The sequence below is a fragment of the Gossypium arboreum genome, chromosome 12 (genome assembly GCF_025698485.1).
Source record: "Gossypium arboreum isolate Shixiya-1 chromosome 12, ASM2569848v2, whole genome shotgun sequence".
Classification (NCBI taxonomy): Eukaryota; Viridiplantae; Streptophyta; class Magnoliopsida; order Malvales; family Malvaceae; genus Gossypium; species Gossypium arboreum.
In genome coordinates, this window is record NC_069081.1 from 34,721,481 (window position 1) to 34,746,376 (window position 24,896).

The 24,896-nt window shown below is 38.0% G+C and overlaps 1 non-coding gene across 1 annotated transcript; it reads right to left on the minus strand.

Annotated features, from left to right (window-relative positions):
* Window positions 1–386: 386 nt before the first annotated feature.
* Window positions 387–493, minus strand: LOC128286231 (small nucleolar RNA R71). Its single transcript, XR_008276775.1, has one exon. It is a non-coding gene; the product is annotated as a small nucleolar RNA R71 (small nucleolar RNA).
* Window positions 494–24,896: the final 24,403 nt, after the last annotated feature.

The window sequence follows — 24,896 nt, forward strand, 5'->3', positions numbered from 1 at the left end:
TTATTATTGATGATAGGGATCGTGCCATAAGACGGTACACTGTGCCCCTTTTCAACGAGTTAAATCTGGGAATCAGGAGACTGAAAATTGAGGCACACAAATTTGAATTGAAACTAATGATGCTTCAAATGCTCTAAACGGTGGGCCAGATTAGTGGAATTCCCACATAATATCCACACCTTCACCTTTGATTATTCATGAAGATAAGTAATTCTTTTAAGATAGTTGGTGTGACTGAAGATGCATTGATGTTAAAGTTGTTTCTATACTCGTTGCGAGATCGAGCACAGGCATGACTTAGTTTATTGCCCACAAGTTCAATATCTACATGAAAAGAATTAGCAGAAAGATTTTTGGTTATGTATTTTCCACCAAGAAAAAATGCTAAGTTGCGAAATGAGATAACCATTTTTTCACAATTGGATGATGAATCCTTGTACGAGGCATAGGAAAGATTTAAGGAATTACTTTATAAGTGTCCTCATCATGGGATTCCATATTGCATCCAGTTGGAGACATTTTATAATGGTTTCAACGCACACACAAGATTGATGGTAGATGCTTCTATGAATGGAGCTCTCTTGTCGAAGTCTTATAATGAGGCTTATGAGATCATTGAGAGGATCACTAGAAAAAACTATCAATGACCAACAAATCGAGCAACTTCTGGAAGACAAGTAGTCGAAGTGTATGAAGTGGACACACTAACATCACTCTCAGCTAAATTATCTTTTATTTTTCAATGTTGAAATAGTTTACCGCTAGTGGTTCTAATAATTTTGTAGCCCAGTCACCAAGTTAGTTTGATGTTGTTTCCAGTGTATATTATGGGATGGCCATTATTTCGATAATTATCCATCAAATCCTAAGTCAATTTATTACACAGGGAATCAACACCAAAATAGAAGTAGATAATAACCATAGTCCAACTTCTACAATCCGTCATGGTGCAACCATCCAATCTTTTCTTGGAGCAACCAAGGAAATGAACCGAACAACACTTATATGCAACATAAACCTAACTAATCATGAAGGTTCAATCAAGAAGCTCCAAAACCACCTTAAATTGAGTTATCTAACAGTTTGGAGAACTTGTTAAAGGCGTACATGGAGAAGAATGATGCCTTAATCCAAAGCCAAGCAGCAGCACTAAAGAATTTGGAGAACCAAATGGGTCAATTAGATATAGAGTTTTGTAATTGGCCATGAGGAATCTTGCTGAGTGATACAAAAAATCCATAAAATTTAGGTAATGAACATTGCAAGGTAGTAGCTTTACGAAGTGGTAAGACTTCGGAGCCCAAGACAATTGTGATTGAAGAAGAACCCCTTGAGAAGGAGGAAAGTCTACCAACAGTTGAAATTCCTACACCAGTAGAGCCAAAACTTACAAAGTCTGATGAGGTAAAAATCTAACCCAGTAAAATCTGAAAAGCTAACATCTTCTTTAGATGCATATTTATCTCATCTGAAAAGTTTTTTGATTCAACCCAAAGTTCCAACACCTTCATATCATTAAAAGTTCCAACCAAATAAGTAGAAATAGGAGGCGCAATTAAAGAAGTTTTTGGATGTTCTAAAGCAACTGCACATCAACATCCCGTTGGTAGAGGCTTTAGAGCAAATGCCCAATTACGTGAAGTTCATGAAGACATTTTATCAAAGAAGAAAAGACTCAGTGAGTATGAGACTGTCACTTTAACAAAAGAGTGCAGTGCGTTCTTACAGAAGAAGCTACTTTTAAATCTGATAGACCTTGGAAGTTTTGCCATACCCTATAATATTGGAGAGTCTTACTATGGTAAAACTTTGTGCAACTTAGGAGTGAGCATCAACTTTATGCCCAAATTTATTTTCAAGTTGTTGGGAATGGGTGAAGTAAGACCACTACTGTGACACTTTAGTTGGCAAATTGATCTTTAGCATACCTCGAAAGAGAGATCGAGGATGTTTTGGTAAGAGTAGATAAGTTTATTTTTCCTGTTAATTTCGATTATCTTGGGGAGACCTTTTTTAGCTACAGGAAGAAAGTTGATAGACATATCGAAAAGCAAACTCACCATGAGAGTTCAAGACGATTAGGTAACATTTAATGTTTTTAAAATGATGAAGTTTCCTGATTCGACAGAGGAATGTTCAATGATGGAAGAGTTAGAACATTTAGTTTCTATGGAATGGGAGAACAATTTTGAAGACCAATTGGAGAGCACCTTAGGGTTTGAACCATTGGAAGCTGAAGAAGGTAATGAAAATATGGCTTTGATGGAAGCCAATCTAACGAGCTATGTTGAACCAACATAGTTTGAACCGCTAGAATTGGAAGTCCTGGAGTTTGTGCAACCAAAGTTGTTAGTCAAGGAACCACCCAAACTCGAACTTAAGGTACTTCCTTTCCATTTGAAATACGTTTATTTGGGTAACTATTCTACTTTGCCTATGATTGTTTCAGTGGAATTAACACCAATAAGAGTAATTTATTGCTGTTTTAATGAAATTCAAAAAGGCAATTGGTTGGACTATAACTCATTTGAGTTATAAGCCCTCTCTTTTGTATACACAAGATTATCCTAGAGGAGAGTGTTTAAACAGCGCTTCTAGCCCATTCTAGCAAAACCGAGTCATTGGGCCAAAACCCTTAATGGGCCTTACATAGCCAATCTAGTCCTCTAGGCCCATTTAGCCTATACTCCATAACAGTATTAACTGTCCTAACGCGCAATTTAATAGGATTCCATTTTCTACCAAATTTAACCAAATGGGCCCGGAAGCCCATTGGGCCCAATTTCAGCCCCTCGAGGCCCAACTTATCGTGATGCAGAAAATCGTGCCCTTACCTGTTCCAACGATCCCGATCATCAAACTTAGTGTATCTAACCAACCTATGAGCTTTCGCATGCTCACAAGTCTTCAAAATGCCAGAATTTCGGCATTTCGGCTTTTCAGCATATATCGAGTTAAGCTACGAAAGAGGGTTCGTTACAGACCTGTTTTGTGATGTTCACTAGCAAAGTCTCCCACGCCAACCTACAATTAACCATCACCATACTTAGTGTACAAATCATGCTTATCAAACCCAAAATCCACCTTACCATATTCGGCCAAAGAACCCGCTAATGGCCATAGATCACTTACCTTCACCGAGTCCAATGCTCGATCATTATCCAAATCGATACCCCATGCCTTGCTGCTCCTCCAAAGTTATCTACTCCGCTATACAAACCATAAGAATCAAATGAAAAAGCCCAATAAGGCCTATATCTCAAATCGAAAACCTCCCTAAACTATAAGGGGGTTTCGACTTTTATCAACAGTTACTACTGAATCGATTTAGAGTGCGACTACTTACCACAATCTTCCTGTAACACCCCAAACCCAGCCCAGACGTTATGGCCGAATCTGACGTGCCACATTGGAGTTGAAAACCCACGTTCCGTTTTAGTGTTCTAAAACCATACATTTTATTGAGTTAACAAAGTGTATGGAAGTGGGCACCGGTAGGTATCCGAGACAGAGGAGGTGAGCCATGAAGGTCGCTTAAGTACCAAGCTCTTTAATTGGATCCAATCCTAGACATGCCCACAACCATAGCCACACTTTGTTATATCGAGTTTAAATTTGTTTAAGTGGACGTCTTTGATAAATCGATTAATCGTGGTGTTGAGATATTTTGAAAACAAGTATCATTTTGAAAACACGTCCTAAGTCTAGCCCATTTGAATAATTATTAACCAATTTTTAAAGTTATTAAAATTAAAATAATTAGAAAAGAAATAAAAGGAAAGTTAAAATTGGCCTTATTACAACCCAAAATAAATAATAATTAAAGAAAATTAAATGAAAACCAACACTTATTTAAAAGCCCAAAGATGATCACAGTGGCCACTCTGAATCCTCTCCCAAGTCCCCACATCAAGGCTCATCTGCAAGGTTAAGGAAAGGGGTGAGTTTGGAAACTCGGTGTGCAACAAGCCACTTTCGAGCCCAAAACAATAACGGCTGTTGGGTCTAAGCCCAAATCAATCTCAAACATATCTTTGGTCAGTAGCCCTTTTCATATTCATATTTCATATCTTGGGCGAAGCCTTTTCATATTTCATATTCTTGGGCGAAGCCTTTTCATATTTCATATTCTCGGGTCAAGCCTTTCAGAAACGGTATGGCCCTTAGGCCCATTTCAATGTCACATATAATTTCAATGAAAGAATGCAACCCATTTGGGGAGACTACTCAACCCACCATCCGCTACTCTCCACCGTACCAACCAACACACCATGTGGGATTAACTCGACCCACCCCGCCAAACTCTCCTTTGGCGGCATAGTTGCTTTATCATATAATGGAGGCCTAGCCTCTTTTAATAAGCGGGCAAAAGCCCTTTCAATAAGCGGGGCATAAGCCCTTTTATAAGCTGGGGCATAAGCCCTTTTGATAAGCTGGGGCATAAGCCCTTTTGATAAGCGGGCATAAGCCCTTTTCACTTCCTCAATCCATATAAAACCCAACCCAATGCATTTATGATTACCTCATGTGCATATCATACATATCATGTGCATATCATACATTTCATGTGTATATCATACATACCATATTTATCAAAATCCCATGTATTAAAATCATACATAAACCCTAGGGGTATAATGGTCATTTTACCTAGGGCAAAGCGGTCATTTTCATATTATAAGGGTAATCTCGTAATTTTACCAAAATTAGGGTTTCCATGTTCATTAACGATTACTAACAATCCATGGGTGCAAACCGTGATTACGGCCCATTTTAGTGAAATCGAGTTATTGGGCCTAAAACCCTAATGGGCCCTACTTAGCCAATTTCGTCGTCTAGGCCCACTTAGCCTATATTCCATAACGGTTTTAACGGTCTTATCATGCAATTTAACAGATTTCGTTTTCTACCAATTTTACCCAAATGGGCCGAAAGCCCAATGGGCCCCACTTTGGCCCTCGAGGCCCAACTTACCAAGAACGCCAAAAATCACATTCTTACCGTTTCCATCGTTCTCGTTCACCGTCTCATCGATTCTAACTAACTAGTGAGCGTTAAGCTTGCTCACAAGTCCTCGAAATGCCGAATTTGACATTTGACTTTTCGACATTTTATCGCTTTAAGGTTGTGAAAGGGTTCGTTACACACGATTTACGATATTCCTTGACGAGATCTCCTATGCGATTTCTCCTATAATCAATTGTTAAATAGATCAGCTCGCAATAATTGAACCAAATCAAGAACTTTCCAATATTAACACTTACACATTCGCCACCATCCATAATGGCCTTAGGCACCTTACCTTTGTCGCGATTGATGACTAGGCCTAGCTACTCCGTGATCCAAGCTACTCCAAATCGACACTACACCTTGCTGCTCCTTCAATAAATAAACCAAAAATATTAAAAGAAGACCCCATAGAGTCTATGCCCATATTCGCCATCTCCCTAAACTTGGAGTTTGACTTTTGACCAAAGCTACACTAGGAATTGTTTAGAGTTTGAACACTTACCACAGTCTTTCTCCTCTTGAATCCGGATGCCTAAAAGGTAAGGGAATCGAACGCCAACTATTGAGAAGGAAGAAAAGGTTGCTGGTCACAAAGAATCGGCACCCCCTATCTTCATCGATTCGACTTTTTGCGGCACTTCGGCAAAAATAGAGATAAGGGAAAACAATGGTGAATGAAAGGAAATAGTGGGTTGATTTTGAAAGAAAGAAAAAGGAAGAAAATTGAGTAGAAGGGAGGTAGATTAATTGGAAAAGAAAAGAGAAAAACTACACACCAAGGAACAAAATCGGCACAACTAAGACCCTAATGCCAAAATTACTAACCTAATACCCCTCTGAAAATCCCTCTCCAAACTCCCTTATTCGCCAACTCTATCTCCATATCACATCCCTAAAATCTCTCCCTTATCCCTCCTTAATTTATGCATTTGACTTGATCCAACTCTCTCCTCTTACGAATCCACTCGGGTTCCAACACTTACCCTTCCGCCCAAAAATAAATACTCCTATTTGCCAACACAGGAATCGATCCTGTGTCTTCCCCAACACTTACGCCACCTTTAAAGCTTCCTAGTGGCGTCCTTAGCCACTTTGCTAGAGGATCTTTTTGTGATACACTTTACCCACAACTTAATATAAGGGCACCTAGCCAGAACCCCTAACTCCTAAGTCCAAAATTTAAAAATTCCACCGGGTTTTGGCCAACTCATGGGCCTTCCATAAGCCCATTTACACACCCAAATTATGAATTCCATCATCACCTACCAAATTTTAGAAATTTACTTAAAATATCAAGAATCGCGAAAAACCCGAAAATCAGGATGTTACACTTCCTTTGTACCACTTAGAGTTCGAAAGAAGAAGGAATTGGCCACCAAAAAGTGAAGAGAAAAGAAGGTTGCTGGTCAACAATGGAATCGACACAATCAAGCTTCACAGGTCTCGGCTTTTGTGGCTTTTCGGCAAAAGTGAAGATAAGAAAGGGAGTAGTAGATGAAGCGAAAGGGAATAATGGACTGGTTTTGAAAAAGAAAAAGAGAAAGATGAATGGGAAGGGTGGCAGTTTCGGTTACAGAAGAAAATAAAAAGAAAAGAATGGTTCTACGGTGTTCAAACACAGGAAAATCGGTACAACTATAGCCTAATGCCAAAAATACTACCCTCAAATTCCCCCTAGCCGATTTCTCCTCCCTAATCCCCCTTTTCGACCAACTCTAATCCCTCTTTCAAATCCCTAAAATCTTTCCCCTTATCACTCCTTAATCCATGCATTTGACTGATTCAAACTCTCTCCAACAGAGTTCCATTCTGCTTCAAACTTCTGCATGGTCAAGGCATAAAAATAACATCACATTTGCCATCATAGAGAATCGAACCTTGGCTCTCCCCAGCCACTTACACGCCACCTTTTTAGCTCCCTAGTGGCATCACTTAGCCACTTTGCCAGGGCTCCTTTGTGTTACATTTTACCCACAACTTAATAAAGCCACCTATCCAAAGCCCCTAACTCCCTAAGTCCAAAGTTCAAAAATTCTTCCGGGTTTTGATCATCACATGGGCCTTCCATAAGCCCATCTACATATTTCAACTATGAATTTTCACTACCAAATACCAAATTTTAAAAACTTAACCTAATTCTCGGAAATTATGAAAAACCCAAAAATCAGGATGTTACAATTCTACCCTCCTTAAAGAAATTTCGGCCTCGAAATTTTACCTGATTCAAACATTTGAGGATATTGTTGATGCATTGCGTCCTCAGACTCCCAAGTAGCCTCTTCTTTGTCATGGTTTCTCCAAAGTACCTTCACCAATGGGATTGACTTCCTTCTCAATACCTTGATGTCATGATCAAGTATTTGCACAGGTTCTTCTTCGAAGGTCGAATCCGGCTGTACTTCGATTTCTGCAACTGGCACGATATGAGTTGGGTCAGAACGGTATCGCCTTAACATGGACACATGAAAAACATCGTGAATACGATTCGGTTCCTGAGGTAACTCTAGCTGATAAGCCACCGGCCTTATCTGTTTAAGGACTCAATAAGGCCCAATGAACCGTGGACTCAACTTGCCCTTCTTACCAAACCTCAATATCTTTTTCCAAGGTGAAACTTTCAAAAAGACCATGTCCCCTACAACATATTCAATATCCTTATACCTCAGACCGGTATAATACTTTTGTTGATTAGCTGCCTCCTTTAACCGATTCCTGATCACCTTAACCTTGTCTTCAGTATCTGCTACCAACTCTGGGCCAAGTACTTGCCTTTCCCCCAACTCTGCCCAACAAGTAGGCGAACGACACCTTCGCCCATACAGTGCCTCATAAGGAGCCATCTGAATACTTGCTTGGTAACTATTGTTAGACTCGAACTTCGCCAATGGCAAGTAATCCTCCCAACTGCCCCTAAAGTCGATAACACAACCCCTCAACATATCTTATAGAATCTGAATGACCTTTTCTGATTGCCCATCGGACTGAGGGTGAAAAGCCGTGCTAAAATCCAATCGTGTTCCCAACGCCTCATGCAACTTCTGCCAAAACCGAGATGTAAACCTTGGGTCTCGATCAGAAATTATCGATACTGGCACCCCATGCAACCGCACTATCTCTGCCACATACAACTTGGCCAACTTCTGAAGTGAGTAATTAGTTGAACAGGTATGAAATGGGCAGATTTCGTCAACCTATCCACAATCACCCAAACTGAGTCCTTCTTGGAAGGTGTCAATGGCAAACCACTTAGAAAATCCATAGTTACCCTTTCCCACTTCCAAAGTGGGATCTTTACTGGCTGTAACAATCTTGAAGGTAGTTGATGCTCAGCTTTTACTTGCTGACACGTCAAACATTTCCCCACAAATTTGGTCACTTCTCACTTAAGCCCAGGCCACCAATATAGCTCTCGCAAGTCTCGATACAACTTACTCCCCCTGGATGCATAGCACAAGGTCTACTATGGGCCTTTCTTAAAATCATCAATCTCAAGTCAGAGTTCTTCGGCATACAAATTCTTCCTCGAAAATAAAGAACCCCATCATTATTTACTCTAAAGTCTGGATTCTCCCCCTTCTCAACTTGCTATAACCGAGAAACCAACGACTCATCCACCAACTGCTGCTTCTTAATCTGCTCCACCCAAGTGGGTTTCACTTGTAACTCTGCCAATAAGCTTCCATCATCATACAAGCTTAAACGAGCAAACATTGCCTTCAATTCTGCCACAGTCCTTCGACTTAACGCATCAGCCACGACATTTGCCTTACCTGGATGGTACTCAATCGAATAGTCATAGTCCTTTAACAACTCTATCCACCTTCGCTGTCTAAGATTCAGCTCCTTTTGAGTCAGCAAGTACTTAAGACTCTTGTGATCCGTATAGATAATGCATCTCTCCCCATACAAGTAGTGCCTCCATATCTTAATCACAAAAATCACTGCTGCCAACTCTAAGTCATGAGTAGGATAGTTCACCTCATGAGGCTTAAGCTATCGTGACGCATAAGCGACCACTTTACCCTCTTGCATCAACACGCAGCCCAAACCTACATGTGACGTGTCACTGTACATAGTGAAATCCTTACTAGACTCTGGCTGAATCAACACTGGCGTTTCTGTCAGAACCATCTTTAACATCTCAAAAGCCTCTTGCTGCCTATTTGTCCAAACAAATGGTGCTCCCTTCCTTAGAAGTTTAGTTAACGGTGCTGCCAACACAAAAAATCCTTCCACAAATCTTCTATAAGAGCCTCCCAAACCCAGAAAACTTCGAATTTCTGTTACTGACCTCAATGGCTTCCACTCCAGAATTGTCGCAATCTTTCGAGGGTCTACCTTGATCCCCTCAGCAAACACAACATGCCCCAAGAAAGTTACTTCCTTCAACCAAAACTCGCACTTGCTGAACTTTGCATACAGTTGCTTTTCCTTTAACACTTGCAGCACAATACGAAGATGTTCATCATGCTTCTCTTCCATTTCCGAGTACACTAAGATATCATCGATAAAAACAACTACAAACTGATCCAAGTATGGCTGAAACACCTGATTCATTAAATCCATTAATGCTGCCGGTGCATTAGTCAAACCAAAGGGCATAACCAGAAACTCGTAATGACCATATCGAGTTCTGAATGTCGTCTTATGAATATCCACTTCTTTGACTCTCAACTGATGATATCCTGACCGAAGGTCAATCTTAGTAAATACCGAAGCTCCTTTCAGTTGGTCGAACAGATCGTCGATTCTGGGCAAAGGATACTTGTTCTTGATCCTCAGCTTGTTCAACTGCCGATAATCAATACACATCCACATGGTCCCATCTTTCTTCTTTATGAACAACACTGGTGTGCCCCACGGAGAAATACTTGGCCGTATAAACCCTCTATCCAACAGTTCCTGAATCTGATCTTTTAGTTCCACCAACTCCTTTGGTGCCATCCTATAAGGCGCAATGGACAGTGGAGTTGTTCTAGGTAACAAGTCGATTCCGAACTCGACTTCTCTATTCGGAGGTAATCCAGGAAGTTTCCCCGGAAATACATCTTGAAATTCTTTGATGGTCCTAACCGACCCCACAGTTATCCCCTCAGGTTTAGTGTGACTCACAAATGCTAAGAACGCCTCACAACCTTTTCGAATCCACTTCTCAGCCCTTAAGGCTGAGACAACATTGGACAAATAGTTCCTTCGCTCCCCTATGACCATTATCTCCTCATTCTTAGCAGTTCTTAGCACCATTCTCTTAGCAGCACAATCCAACGTCGCCCTATGCTTAGTTAGCCAGTTTATTCCCAAAATAAGATCAAAATCCCCAAATGGCAGCTCCATCAAATATTTTATCTTGTGTCTCCAAAGGCACCGCCCTAAAGAGTTTATCTACCTTAACCGAGTGTCCTAAAGGGCTTATCACCGATATCCCACTCACAGTCTCCTCAGGAAGCACACCCAATACCTCAAATACATCACAAGCAACATACGAGTGAGTGGAACCCACATCAATCAAAGCAGTGTAAGGCGTGCTATGAATGAAGAACGTACCGGTTATAACATCAGGAGCGTCACCCTCCTCAAGACGCCGTGTAGCATAAACCAATGCCGGCTGTCGAACTTCAGCATTTCCAGCACCCCTGCCAGGTGCCCCACGTCCACGTCCATTACCATTGCCACCTCTACGTTGGCCACGGCCTCCCTATGGTGGTGGTCCTCCTCGCTGTGGTTGGACACCTCTTTGCTCCGCAGCTAGATCCTGGGCTGCTCTCCGAGGACACTCTCTGAACTTATGTTCCTTTGACCCACATCGAAAACATGCTCCAGTTTGTTTCCAGCACTCCCCCATATGTACTCTACCACACTCTCTGCAAGCCTGCGGTCTAAAGGTATTCACTGGAACTGTTCGGACTGGTTCCTCCATTCTAGCTCTTTTAGCATTCCTATTTGCAACACCTGGGGGTCCAGGATCCCTCCTAAATCTGGGTCAATCCTTCTCACGATTCTACCGTTCAGTCCGTTTTACTTCCTCGGCTATCTTAGCCTTTTCTACCAATGCAGCAAAATCACGCTCCCTCTGTGGAGCTATCAGTACCCTAAGTTTATCACGGATGCCATCCTCAAATCGAACACTGCACTCATATTCGGTCACAAGTATCTCGCTAGCATATCGACTCAGCCTCAAAAATTCTGCCTCGTACTCCGCAACAGTCTTATTTCCTTGTACGAAATTCAAAAATTCCTTTCGACGAGCATCCACATAACTAGCTCCAACATACCTCCCTTTAAAAGCAGTCTTGAATAGCTCCCAGGTTACTCATTCGATCGGGGCACTCTCCCTTACAATGATCCACCATCGATATGCCTCATCTCGCAGCAATAACACAGCCCCTTTCAATTTTTTCTCCACAGAGCAATCTAGGTCGTCCATAATTCACTCTATTGCCTGTAGCCAATATTCAACCACAGTTGGGGCTACTCTAGATACGCCCTTAAAAACCTCTGCTCTATTAGCCCAGAGTCGCTCAGAAATGGATCCCCTATTTATTGTCCCAGTGTTAGCTCCAGCAACCCTTTCTAAAACCCTTAACATTGCTTGGGACAAAGCATCATCCCCATGACCCGATCATATGACCCGGTCTCGATGCTTTGTGGCACAAATGCCTCCTCAGCTGGCCTATGCCCTGAGGATGAAGATTCAGCTTGCACCCTTCCGCGACCACGTCCGCAGCCTCGTCCACGAGTTCCTCTTGTACTCATATCGAATTATCTAATTACGAATTTTATGACATTAGTTTAATATTTCAATTGTTTATTACGAGATGTCTTATGGAAATATAGCAGTTTAAGGATTGTTTTCGCAACGTCGTAATCTAGCTGCAGTCTCATTTCTACCGTTTTACAGTTCTACCCTATCTAAAGTATCTTAGCAGGGTCGCAGTTTTTATCCACAGCATTATACCAATATCACATAATGTAAAAGAAAGTATACTTACAGACTTGGTGCCGGGGATTCAGTGTGCCACCTTTTTCTTCCAAACCATTTAAAACAAAAAAAACATGTATTTGGTCACGAAAATAGAAATTTCCTAAAAATTGAAAAAATACCTTTGTTTTGAAATTCTTGATTTAAAACCCGTTTAGAAACCCACAGCTGAGTTGTTCCAATCGGGCTCTGATACCACTAAATGTAACACCCCAAACCCGGCCCAAACGTTATGGCCGAATCTAACGTGCCACATTGAAGTTAAGAACCCACGTTTCGCTTTAGTGTTTTAATAAACCGTCTTTTGTTAAGGCTTAACCAAGTGAATGGAAGCTGTGCACCAGGTAGGTATCCAAAAACAGAGGAGGTGAGCCATGAAGGCTGCTTAAGTACCAAGCTCTTCGATTGGATTCAATCTTAGACATGCCCACAACCATTGCCACACTTTGTTAACCGAGTTGAAATTCATTTGGGTAGATATCTTTGATAAACCGATTAATCGTGTTGTTATGTTTTTTGAAAACGAGTATCATTTTGAAAACGCGCCCTAGGTCTAGCCCATTTGAATTATTATCCAAAAAATTTAGAGTTATTGAAAATAAAATAATCCCAGAAAAAAATGAAGTTAAAATGACCTTATTACAACCCAAAAATAAATAGTAATTAAGATGAACTAACGAAAATCACTTACTTATTTTAAAGTCCAAAAGTGTTCACCGTGGCCACTCTAAATCCCCTCCAGCTCCAAGTCCCCACATCAAGGCTCACCTGCAAGGTTAAGGAAGGGGGTGAGATTGGAAACTCAGTGTGGAACAAGCCTCTTTCAAAGCCTAAAACAATATCAGCATACTGGGCCTAAGCCCATAATCAGTCTCAACATATACTGGGCCAAAGCCTTTCGTTAAACGATTACTGGGCCGAAGCCTTTTCATAATTCATATCACTAGGCCGAAGCCTTTACTATAAACGATATGGCCCATAGGCCCATTTCAATAACATATGCAATATCAATGAACATGTGCAAGCCCATTTGGGGAGACTACTCAACCCACTATCCGCTACTCTCCACCCGTACCAACCAAGCTCTCCATGTGGGGAATAACTCAACCCACCCAACCAAACTCTCCACTGGCAGCATAGCTGCTTTATCATATAACTGGAGGCCTAGCCTCTTTTAATAACTAGGGCGAAGCCCTTTTTGATAAATTGGGGCAAAACCCTTTTCGGTAAACTGGGGCAAAGCCCTTTTGCACTTCTTCCATTCATATAAAACCCAACCCATGCATATATGAATATATCATGGCATATCATGTGCATATCATGGTATATCATGTATAAAACAGTATCACATGTATCTTAATTATAACATATCCCTAGGGGTATATTGGTCATTTTTACCAAGGGCAAAATGATAATTTTCACATTATAGGGGTTACCTCATTATTTTATCATTTATTAGGGTTTTCCATGCTCATTATTAACTATCAACAATTTCAAGTGTTTAAACAGCGCTTCTAGCACATTCTAGCAAAACTGAGTCATTGGGCCAAAACCCTTAATGGGCCTTACATAGCCAATCTAGTCCTCTAGGCCCATTTAGCCTATACTCCATAACAGTATTAACTGTCTTAAAGTGCAATTTAACAGGATTGCATTTTTTACCAAATTTAACCAAATGGGCCCGGAAGCCCATTGGGCCTGATTTTAGCCCCTCGAGGCCCAACTTACTGTGATGCAATAAATCGTGCCCTTACCTGTTCCAACGATCCCGATCATCAAACTTAGTGTATCTAACCAACCTATGAGCTTTCGCATGCTCACAAGTCCTCGAAATGCCAGAATTTCGGCATTTCGGCTTTTCGGCATATATCGAGTTAAGCTACAAAAGTGGGTTCATTACACACCTGTTTTGTGACGTTCACTAGCAAAGTCTCCCACGCCAACCTACAATTAACCATCACCATACTTTGTGTACAAATCATGCTTATCAAACCCAAGATCCACCTTACCATATTCGACCAAAGAACCCCCTAATGGACATAGATCACTTACCTTCACCGAGTTATCCAAATCGATACCCCATGCCTTGCTGCTCCTCCAAAGTTATCTACTCCGCTATAAAAACCATAAGAATAAAATGAAAAAGCCCAATAAGACCTATATCTCAAATTGGAAACCTCCCTAAACTATAAGGGGGTTTGGGCTTTTGTCAACAGTTACTACTGAATCGATTTAGAGTACGAATACTTACCACAGTCTTCCTTTGTACCACTTAGAGTTCGACAGAAGAAGGAATTGGCCACCAAAAAGTGAAGAGAAAAGAAGGTTGCTAGTCAACAATGGAATCGGCACAACCAAGCTTCACAGGTTTCGGCTTTTGTGGCTTTTCGGCAAAAGTGAAGATAAGAAAGGGAGTAGTAGATGAAGCGAAAGGGAATAATGTACTGGTTTTGAAAAAGAAAAGAGAGAAAGATGAATGGGAAGGGTGGTAATTTTGGTTACAGAAGAAAATAACAAGAAAAGAATGGTTCTACGGTGTTCAAACAGAGGAAAATCGGCACAACTATAGCCTAATGCCAAAAATACTACCCTCAAATTCCCCCTAGCCGATTTCTCCTCCCTAATCCCCCCTATTCGGCCAACTCTAATCCCTCTTTCAAATCCCTAAAATCTCTCCCCTTATCACTCCTTAATCCATGCATTTGACTGATTCAAACTCTCTCCAACAGAGTTCCATTTTGCTTCAAACTTCTGTATGCTCAAGGCATAAAAATAACATCACATTTGCCATCATAGAGAATCGAACCTTGGCTCTCCCCAGCCACTTACACGCCACCTTTTTAGCTCCCTAGTGGCATCACTTAGCCACTTTGCCAGGGCTCCTTTGTGTTACATTTTACCCACAACTTAATAAAGCCACCTATCCAAAGCCCTTAACTCCCTAAGTCCAAAGTTCAAAAATTCTTCCGGTTTTGATCATCACATGGGCCTTCCATAAGCCCATCTACATATTCCAACTATGACTTTTCACTACCAAATAACAAATTTTGAAAACTTAACCTAATTCTCGGAAATTATGAAAAACCCAAAAATCAGGATGTTACAAAGAATGTTTAAATGGCATGTTTATGTATGTTTGAATGGTATTTGAACTGTAACACCCCTAATATGTATCTATCGCTGTAACACGATTACAGAGCATTACTAGAGTTTTCAAATCAAATGAACATAAATTCTAAACATTTTAAACCATATCAATATTCATATTAAAATCAATCCAATTCATACATATCATCCCTCATAAGAGCCCCTGAAGCCCTAAATACGCATTAGAAACATGTCGGGACTAAATTGAAAACTTAAAGAATTATATAGAAAATAGTGAAAATTTTCAACACTGTAAGGGTCACACAGCCATGTAACTCGCACGAGCAAGAGATACTGTAACACCCCGTACCTGATACCATTGCCGGAGTCGAACACGAGGTGCTAACGGACTTAACTCTTTACTTAAACAGCTCATACAATTCATTTTTAAAATTTCCAGACGAGCTGGCTAACTGCATCATAGTCACTCTAAAAATCATATCTCGAGTTCCAAAACTCGAAATACAATTCCATAAATTTTTCCTGAAACTAGACTCATACATATATTTACTAATTTTTTTCTAGAATTTTTGGTCGGGCCAATTAGTACAGTTTATTAGTTAAAGTCTCCCCTGTTTCAGGGTTTGACTACTCTGAGCTTCATGCATTACGACTTATATATCTCCCTGTACAGGGATTCAATACTTATGCCATTTGTTTCTAATGAAACTAGACTCAAAAAGGAATCTGTACATATAAAGAATGACTTCTAATTATCTCTGGTTAATTTATGGTGAATTTCCAAATTCAGAATAGGGGATCCAGAAATCGCTCTGGCCCTTTTTCACGAAAACTTAAACATCTCATAAAATACGGCTCATATGGTCGTTTCGTTTCTTTCATATGAAAATAGACTCATCAAGATTCCATTACATAATTTATTCATTATTTAATTCCATTTCTACTATTTTTAGTGATTTTTCAAATTCACATCACTGCTGCTGTCAGCATCTATTTTAAGGTAAATTTTACCTATTTCATAGTTTTCCATGAATCAACTAGTAATTTGACATACATTATTTCTAAGTATAATCACGATTAGCCATGACATACGTAGCACCAATAGGACCATGATTGGCCATTCCAATGGCTAATCATTACCAAGCATTTCCACACTACTTAATAACCATATCATAAGACCATATATACAAAATGATCATAATGTTATACTCAAAATATACAAGCCATTTTCGCAAGGCTATACGAATATACATTACCAAAGGATACTTAATTAACAACAAGGGTCAGCCCTATACATGCCATTATCAAGTTCAACTGAAGAGTACCAAAAAGTGGCTTAGATAGTGTGGATGACTTGACTTTGACACCTCCGAGTCCGATGGTGACGAACAAAATCTATAATCTGAGAGAATTTAAGCAACGAGTAAGCGTTTGATGCTTAGTAAGTTTATAAGTAAGGAACTCATTTGAAACAAAACACAAAAGAAATAGCATTCATAAGGATAAATAAATGCCTATGCACAAGATCACGTATTCATTTTAATTTACACTTTTATCAATAGGTTTATACATTCGAAGTCAAACTTAACTAAATTTCATTTGATTCAATTTCATGTAGCTCAAGTGAGCTATAGACTTCATATAATCCTAAGAAATGGCGGAAGAGCATTATTCGATTTTGTAATCTGGCGACCTTTGTACCAATTTTTTTCCAATGTATATACGATCCATACATGGTCATATTAGGGATTATGAGCACATTAATCGAATTATTACGACAGTCGCACCTTTCCAAACATAAATACCTTGAATTTGGCTCGGATGTAACAACCAGCACAAATGCCTTGAGAATTAACCCGGTTATAATAACCCACACGAATGCCTTCGGGACTTAACCCGGTTATAATAACCCGCACGAATGCCTTCGAGACTTAACCCGGTTATATTTTTTTTCCAGCTCATAGCCTGCGGACCTTTAGTCCAGATAGATTCTATCAATATACATATCATCATTCACATTTCAACTCCAAAGTTATACTCAAATTCACATGTTCATAACACATTCTGACTTAACTCCAAATGATCCTCACTATGAATCGCATACCCACATTAATTAATGAACAATTTTATTCAAGTGCCAACCAAAAATTTCGATTCATTTACCATATTCTTATAGGCATCTTTAATTATGTATACTAGAAGAGCCTACTTAAAAACTTACCTCGGTATATTGAAACGGTAGTAGATTGGCTACTCTATTGCCTTCTCTTTTCCCCTATCCGACTTTGATCCTCCTTGCTCTTTAGCTTAATAAATACAAATAGATTTGTTTAATATCTTAACCCATATTGTTTACTCATAATTCACATACGGCAATCACATAACAATTTCAATATGTATTAATATTTATAATTATGCCATGGTTCAAACTTCATACTTATTTGTAACTGAAAATGGTAAGAACTCATCAAGCCACGATAGTCACTTATAACTCAACTCAAAATGATTTTATAACCCTAGTAACCGATCATTCATCTTATACTAGTTTCGCATACATAAGCAAAACTCACATAGTTTACTTCGTTTTCTTATACACTAGTGTAGCCAATGCGATTATTACCAAATAGATCATATGTGTATAACACTACTCATTTACATATACATTACCAATCAACATTCTCACTCCTTAGCTAATGCCGATTGTCTATATAAGTCCTAATCATCTTCTTTGCATGTAACAACTTTCCAATTCAACTTAATGGAATAAAAAAATATACATTAAGATCTAAGATGTAATTTTGAAATTTCCATAATCGGCACTTGCTATAAAACAATTAAGTCACAATCAATTAATATTACCTAGCTTATACCTAGATTAATAATCATCTAAATTTTTAAAGCGTTCAACACCACTCATCTTTATAAACACATATTCGCAAGGAAGAAAAATTGATAATTTAACAACCTTAGCTTAGCATATAATTTGCTTATAACACATTTTTAAGCATTTTTTTTTCATCAACTCAAAACACACTCATCACTCACAATAACTAAGTTCATATTCGGCAATGGCCTCTAATATAATGACCGATTCTTCTCACTTAGCATCTAGTGTACACACATGATCATTTGTTTGATTCAAACACCTATCCACCAAAATTCATCCAAGTTAACAAGAACAACAACCACATTCTTTATTATTTACCATGACCGAAAACCATATTCATTCACCAAATATCAAAAATTTAACATGGGTCTAATAAGGAACTTAGTAATTTACTAGAATTTAACTAAAATTTCAAGAATTAACCAAAACTTCTTACCTTAATTAAGACTAGGATGACCGAATGATGTTCCTCCCCTAAACTTCTTTCACATTCGGTTCTTCAAGAAACAAAGATGAACACTTTGTTTTTATCACCCATGTTCTCTTTATTCTTTTATTATTATTCAATAAATAAAAGCCATTTAATTAACATATTGATAATAGAAAATATATATTATTTATTAACTAGCAACATGGCCGGCCACCAACAATAAAATGGACAATTTGACATGCAAAACCATTCCTTTTAGTACCTTTATTATAAACCACTTTTAAAAATTACCCATCATCTTTCACATTTTTCACACATAAGTCCTATTTACAATTTCATATTCAATTGTCAAAATTAAAGCATAAAACCTTCATATATGCATGTGCACACACAATAAACATGGAATATGACATTTAATTATTTTTTTGTGTCTCGATTTTGTGGTCCCGAAACCACTTCCCTACTAGGGTCAAAATAGGGCTGTCACAGATACGCCTGTCTTTTAGGTCGTACGGGCATTTGATGTAGGGACACACAGCCGTGTCCTAGCTTGTGTTCGTGCCTGTGTAACTCACTAACTTAGGTCACACGGCCGTGTCACTTGGCCGTGTGTCACACACGGCTGAGACACATACCCGTGTGGACGAAAATTGGTCATTTTACTAGATATTTTTCTCACCCATCTAGGTATGTACCTACAACAAAAAATGCACATATATACAAGCCATAACAAGGCACCAAAATCATGCATAATCAAGCTATACACATATGGTATAATCACATATAACCAACATGCCCAAAGGCACCTCAATTGATAACATTAAAACATTTAAATCCATGTACTCAATTTAGCCAAAATAATCAATTAACTTCCAACAATATTTTTATCAATACATACCATAAAATTTACTTACCAAAACACAAACTATTTGGTACCAAAATGCCATTCTATCACTAGTATCAAATGACTAAATAAATCATACAAAATAAGTTACCAATTCACCATATTTCCAACAAGTTACAAGCCATATAATATACATATTCAAACCATAATTTCATCTTCCATAATTCAAGCATATCAAGCCAAACATCATCCATATTAAGGCTAATATTTACATGCCAAAACAAAATTCATTTGAACACCAAAATACCAAACTCAAGCCAAACCAAATGGTCATTCCAACAGGAAAACATTTAGGCCAACATTAGCGAAAGTACCTATACATGCTATTATAACCAAAATCAAAACAACCGAAAGTACCAAAAGAGCCGATGGATAGTGTGATATAGCTTTGACAAGCCTCCAACCCGAACGAGCTTTCGATACACTATAAAACACGGAAAATGACACAGAGTAAGCATTAAAACTTAGTAAGTTCGTATAACATAAAACATAACTTACAGTTTCATTACATAAAAGGTAAGCTAACATAGCAAATTTCAACCTTAATTTGGCCAATGCCTAAGCATGTACATCAAGCAAGTTAGCCATGTGAATCTATACATAAACTAAACAAATATGGATGAGAACAACATATAAAATATGTTTCATATACATGTATCATTCAATTCAATTTTTCCCTATACCATGTAACAACATTTCCATGTAATTCATATATATATCCTTGTAATGGTCCGTATCAAACTCTTACCATTTCGTATCAAAATATTGCCCGTTCAACCATTTAAAATATCATTGGATACCTGGGATAGCTCATACATGGTGTGCTAAATCATATAACTATAATCTGTCAAATCCTGTACATGTATGCTCACACAAGCTGTGAATCGGTATGATCACACGAGCTGTAAACCGATATGCTCACACAAGTTGTGAAAATAGGCCTGCTCACATGAGTTATGGGTCGGAACGTAGCTACACGATGTTGCTCACATGAGCTGTGGAGTATTCGCAACACATGCTGGACCTCAGCCATCGGTAGGACGTTCAGGACCAGCACCTGAATCATGTAAACCCTAATGACATGCCATTTGAATCCTACGAATTCCTAAGGTTCAAAGAGGAATCGAGAATCGTTGTACGTTGTTGGATATGTTATCGGTATATATGTATGACATTTCACAACACATGTATAATTCAATTAAAAACATATAGACTTGATTTAATTACACGAACTTACCTCGATGAGTAAATATAGATACGGAGGTGGCTAATTCGAGACTTTATCTTTGCCTTGATATAAAGCCATACGAGGTCTATCTTGATCTATACGGATAAATTAAACTCAAGTCAATATATATTTTATTCAATTTAACCCAAAATCATATTTTAGAAAATTTATCATTTTGCCCTTATACTTTTAATTTCTTTGCAATTTAGTCTTTAGCTTATAAAAATGGAAATTTATGAAATTTCACCACAGCCCCCTATGGCTGAATATCAACTAGGCTTTGTCAGAGCAATGCTGTCACAATCTTTACGCTCTTGCAACATTGTCGCTACCACAATTCGATCACTATCGTAAACCTCCACCACACATATTTTTTATTTCTTTTCCCGTCTTTTTGCCAAATATTTGCCTATTTTTTAGGAAAAATACAATGTTTCGCAAATGAACTAGATCTTCCAAGACTTCTGCCAAAAATCCAATTGTGATTCAAGACAAGGAAGCAAGGAAAATATTTGATTCAATCTTCAAGAGTTACCACATGATACTGGAAAATGGTTTCAATTTGAAGAGTAATCACAAGATGGTTATGCCATTGTCAATTCAATAAGACAATTAATGCGTTAAATTGGGAGCAATTCTGTGATGCATGTTCAATGCCTAGTAAAGATTTAGTGCGAGAGTTCTTTGCCAACTTGACCATGCCAGATGCTAATGAAGTTCTTGTTCATAAGAAGAAGGTACCCCTTACTTCTATATCCATTAGTAATTTGTTTAACTTACCCAATATTGAAGAAGAGAAGTACTCTACCAAGATGAAAAATATCAATTGGGATTTTCTTCAACATGTTCTTTATGAGGTTACAAATCTAGGATCCCAATAGGTTATAAGAATGTATGTTAGTCATTCTTGTTGAAGAGAATATTTAAATCCATTGGCTAAGGTATGGTTCTATTTTATTCGATATCTCACATAGTTCCACCATCTCGATGGAACGAATGCTTTTGTTATATGCGATTATAACAGAAATGTTTGTCAATGTTGGGAGAATTATTCTCAAAGAGATCCAGGATTGTGCTTGAAAAAAGGCAGGAAGTGCCTACTTTCCATCATTGATTACTTCATCTTGCTTGAGGGCCCATGTACGGTCGAAGACAAACCTAAATGATCGTTACGTTCAAGGTTGCATAACAAGGCATGACCTTGAGGGGTTAGTGGAGAATGTTGAACTGTTGAAGAAAACTGAACCAAATGAGCCAAACAAACCAGAATCAGAAAGGTCATCAACTAAATATGAACTAAAAGCTGACTCAGTTGATGAGACAGAAGAAGCAAAAATTGAAGAGGAACCAAACAACCCTGAACTGAAGGTGGAACCAAATGTTGCTAAATCAGTGGAGCTGAGTTTTAATCCTGAGATGACTATTCCTACTTTCTCAAATACTATGAAGAATTCTGAATTTTCAATTATGCTGGATATGTGGAAATTCATGCATAACCAGCAACAAGCTTACTAAAGATATAGAAAAGTTAGATATGGTTCCATATGAAATACTATTAAAAATATCTCAAACACTTTTGTTCTTGATTTGCAGATCATATCTTCGAGACATGGCAATAGTAGATTGTGGGACCGAGTGTGACAAAGAAAGGACAAGAAAAAAAAGGATGACACAAATAAAAAAAAAGGGAGATTGCTTATCCTTAGTATTTATTTTTAGGCATTTATTTGTATTCCTTAGTTAGTATTTTGCTTCCGTATAATAAATAAGATATTGAAAGCATGAATCAAATAAGTTCAATAGAAAAAAGTGATGTGATAAAGTAAATGAAAATGTCTATTATGGATTGTTGAGAAAGAATTGGTACTTAAGCAGTCTTCATGACTCATCTCTCTTTCTTACAACCCTACTCGATGTTCAGTTTTCATTCATTACTTTGTTTTCGCAATGAGGACATTGCTTCTTTTTAAAAGGGGTAAGACAATATTTGCATAATTTTTTAAAATTTTCAAGTATGTTTCAATCTTTTCCATATAAGTATGTTGAAATAAAAGAATGTTCAGAAAAAAAATTTGTTCATAAGTTAGTCTAATGCAAGTATGATTTCTGATTTTATATTGATTTTTTAATGTTATCTTGAGTTATGGTTACTTGTGTATTCTTAGGTCTTATGAAGCCTTTTACCATGAAAATTAAACTTTTTTTTGAAATAAACATCCATGAAGGTTTATGTTTTTAGAATTGATTTAGTACTTTCTTGAGGCAAACTCCAAGGAGGCATAATAATTGAAACATGATTTAAGCACATTTTCTTTGGATCGTTTGAGCTTTAAAGCATATTTTATTGTTATTTACCTACATCATAAGAAATAATGCCATCATTTTAAATTATATTTTATTTTTGCACCTATCTTGTAACACCTCTATCCGTATCCGTTGTCGGAGTAGGGTTACAGAGCATTACCATACAAACGTATCATTAAAACATTTATTTCATACATTATTGTAATCCTAATCTAATACATTCAATCACATACATAACGTCCCTTAATTGAGCCCTCGAGGCCCTAAAAATACCTTAAGAACAGTTAGGGATCAAACTAGAAACAATCAAAAAGTTGAAGAAAAAGTTAGAAAATTGAACTGCAGGGGTTACAGACCGTGTGGCTAGGCCCTGTGACTCACACGACTGAGACACAAGCCAATGTCTCAGGCCGTGTAACAATTGAAATAAAGACACAGGATCGTGTAAAGTCTCGTGTCCTCACCCGTGTAACTCTCTGTGTTGGGTCACACAACCAAGGCACACGACCATGTCCTCACCCATGTAACTCTCTGAGTTGGGTCACATGGCCAAGCAACACACCCATGTTCCAAGCAGTGTAACTCTCGAAATAGTCACACACGCTCGTGTGCTAGGCCGTGTAATAGCCTAACTTGCATGCTTTAAAACCTATAGGGGAAACACGGCCGTGTCGCCTGGCCGTGTATCACACACGGCCGAGTCACACACTCGTGTCTTAGGCTGTGTGGACATGAATTTACCCAAAAACAAGCCATTTCAATTATCAATTTAAGCAATCATCTAAAGGCCTTTATAACGCCTATTCAAAGCATCAAAATAAGACCAAATCTAACATGAAATGACCAATTCAAAAGTTCAAAACTATTCAACCCATATTCCATACAAGGCACCTCAAATACAAACATACAAACTTACCTAAACATGTATACATTACCACATTTAAAACATGCACATCTAGTTTAATATCATCTTAAAACATACCATAATTATGAGCATAATCAATTCAACATATACATACCATTTTAATGTCTTAAAAACAATCAACCAATGTGCCCTTCATAGACACTGTAATTATGTCCAAACATTAACAACTGAAACATGTCAACATTGATCCATTCCTAGCATATCAACTTAATTCAATCATAAACCAAAACATACCACAAGTGTTCACCTTCACACCACTCTAATTATACCAAAAAGATACCTATTTACAAGCTTGATAAAATACCTAATGACTTAGTTTTGTTTAGTGTCATATAACAACCTATATAACCACATATACATGCCACTACCCTAAGAGACACAGGACCTACCAACATCGATGGATAGTGTGAGCTGAAATTCGATCCGTCAAAATGTCTACAACAATGATCTACAAAATAGTCCACAAGAATGAATAAGCTTATAGAGCTTAGTAAGAACATACTATATCATTAAATTTAACAAAAATTGAATACAACTCATATATTACTCAATTAAAAATTACCAGAGTGTAAACAAGGGCAAAAATATGCATTCAGGGGTACCGAAGTACAAAATGAGGTTGTATGTGCAATTCAGGGGTACCAAAGTACGAACAGGGACGTATGTGCAATTCATACAATAATTAACTATAAGAATTTAAATTACATAAGTATAATGTGAAAATACAAATAGAAATTCAATTACATATTGAAATACTATGGACTTACATTGACGACTAGAGCATGGAAATATGATCGAGCTAATCCATGATTTTCGTCTTTCCTCGATTTAGATCCGGTTAAGATTTATCTTGGTCTAAATGAATAATTATATTCAATTAAGTGTTTCAATCAATCTCAAACATTCAATTCAATCCATATTTAACATTTATTCGTATTTACCATTTGGCCTTAAACATTTTAACTCTTCACAATTTAGTCCTCCAGCTTATAATCTAAAATTTAACCATTTCAATCAAATTTCATGCTAATCAAACATGCAAGGGATCATGAAACTACTCATATTTATCACCTTTTCATAATAAATCCTATAATTTATATATTTAACAATTTACTCCCTAA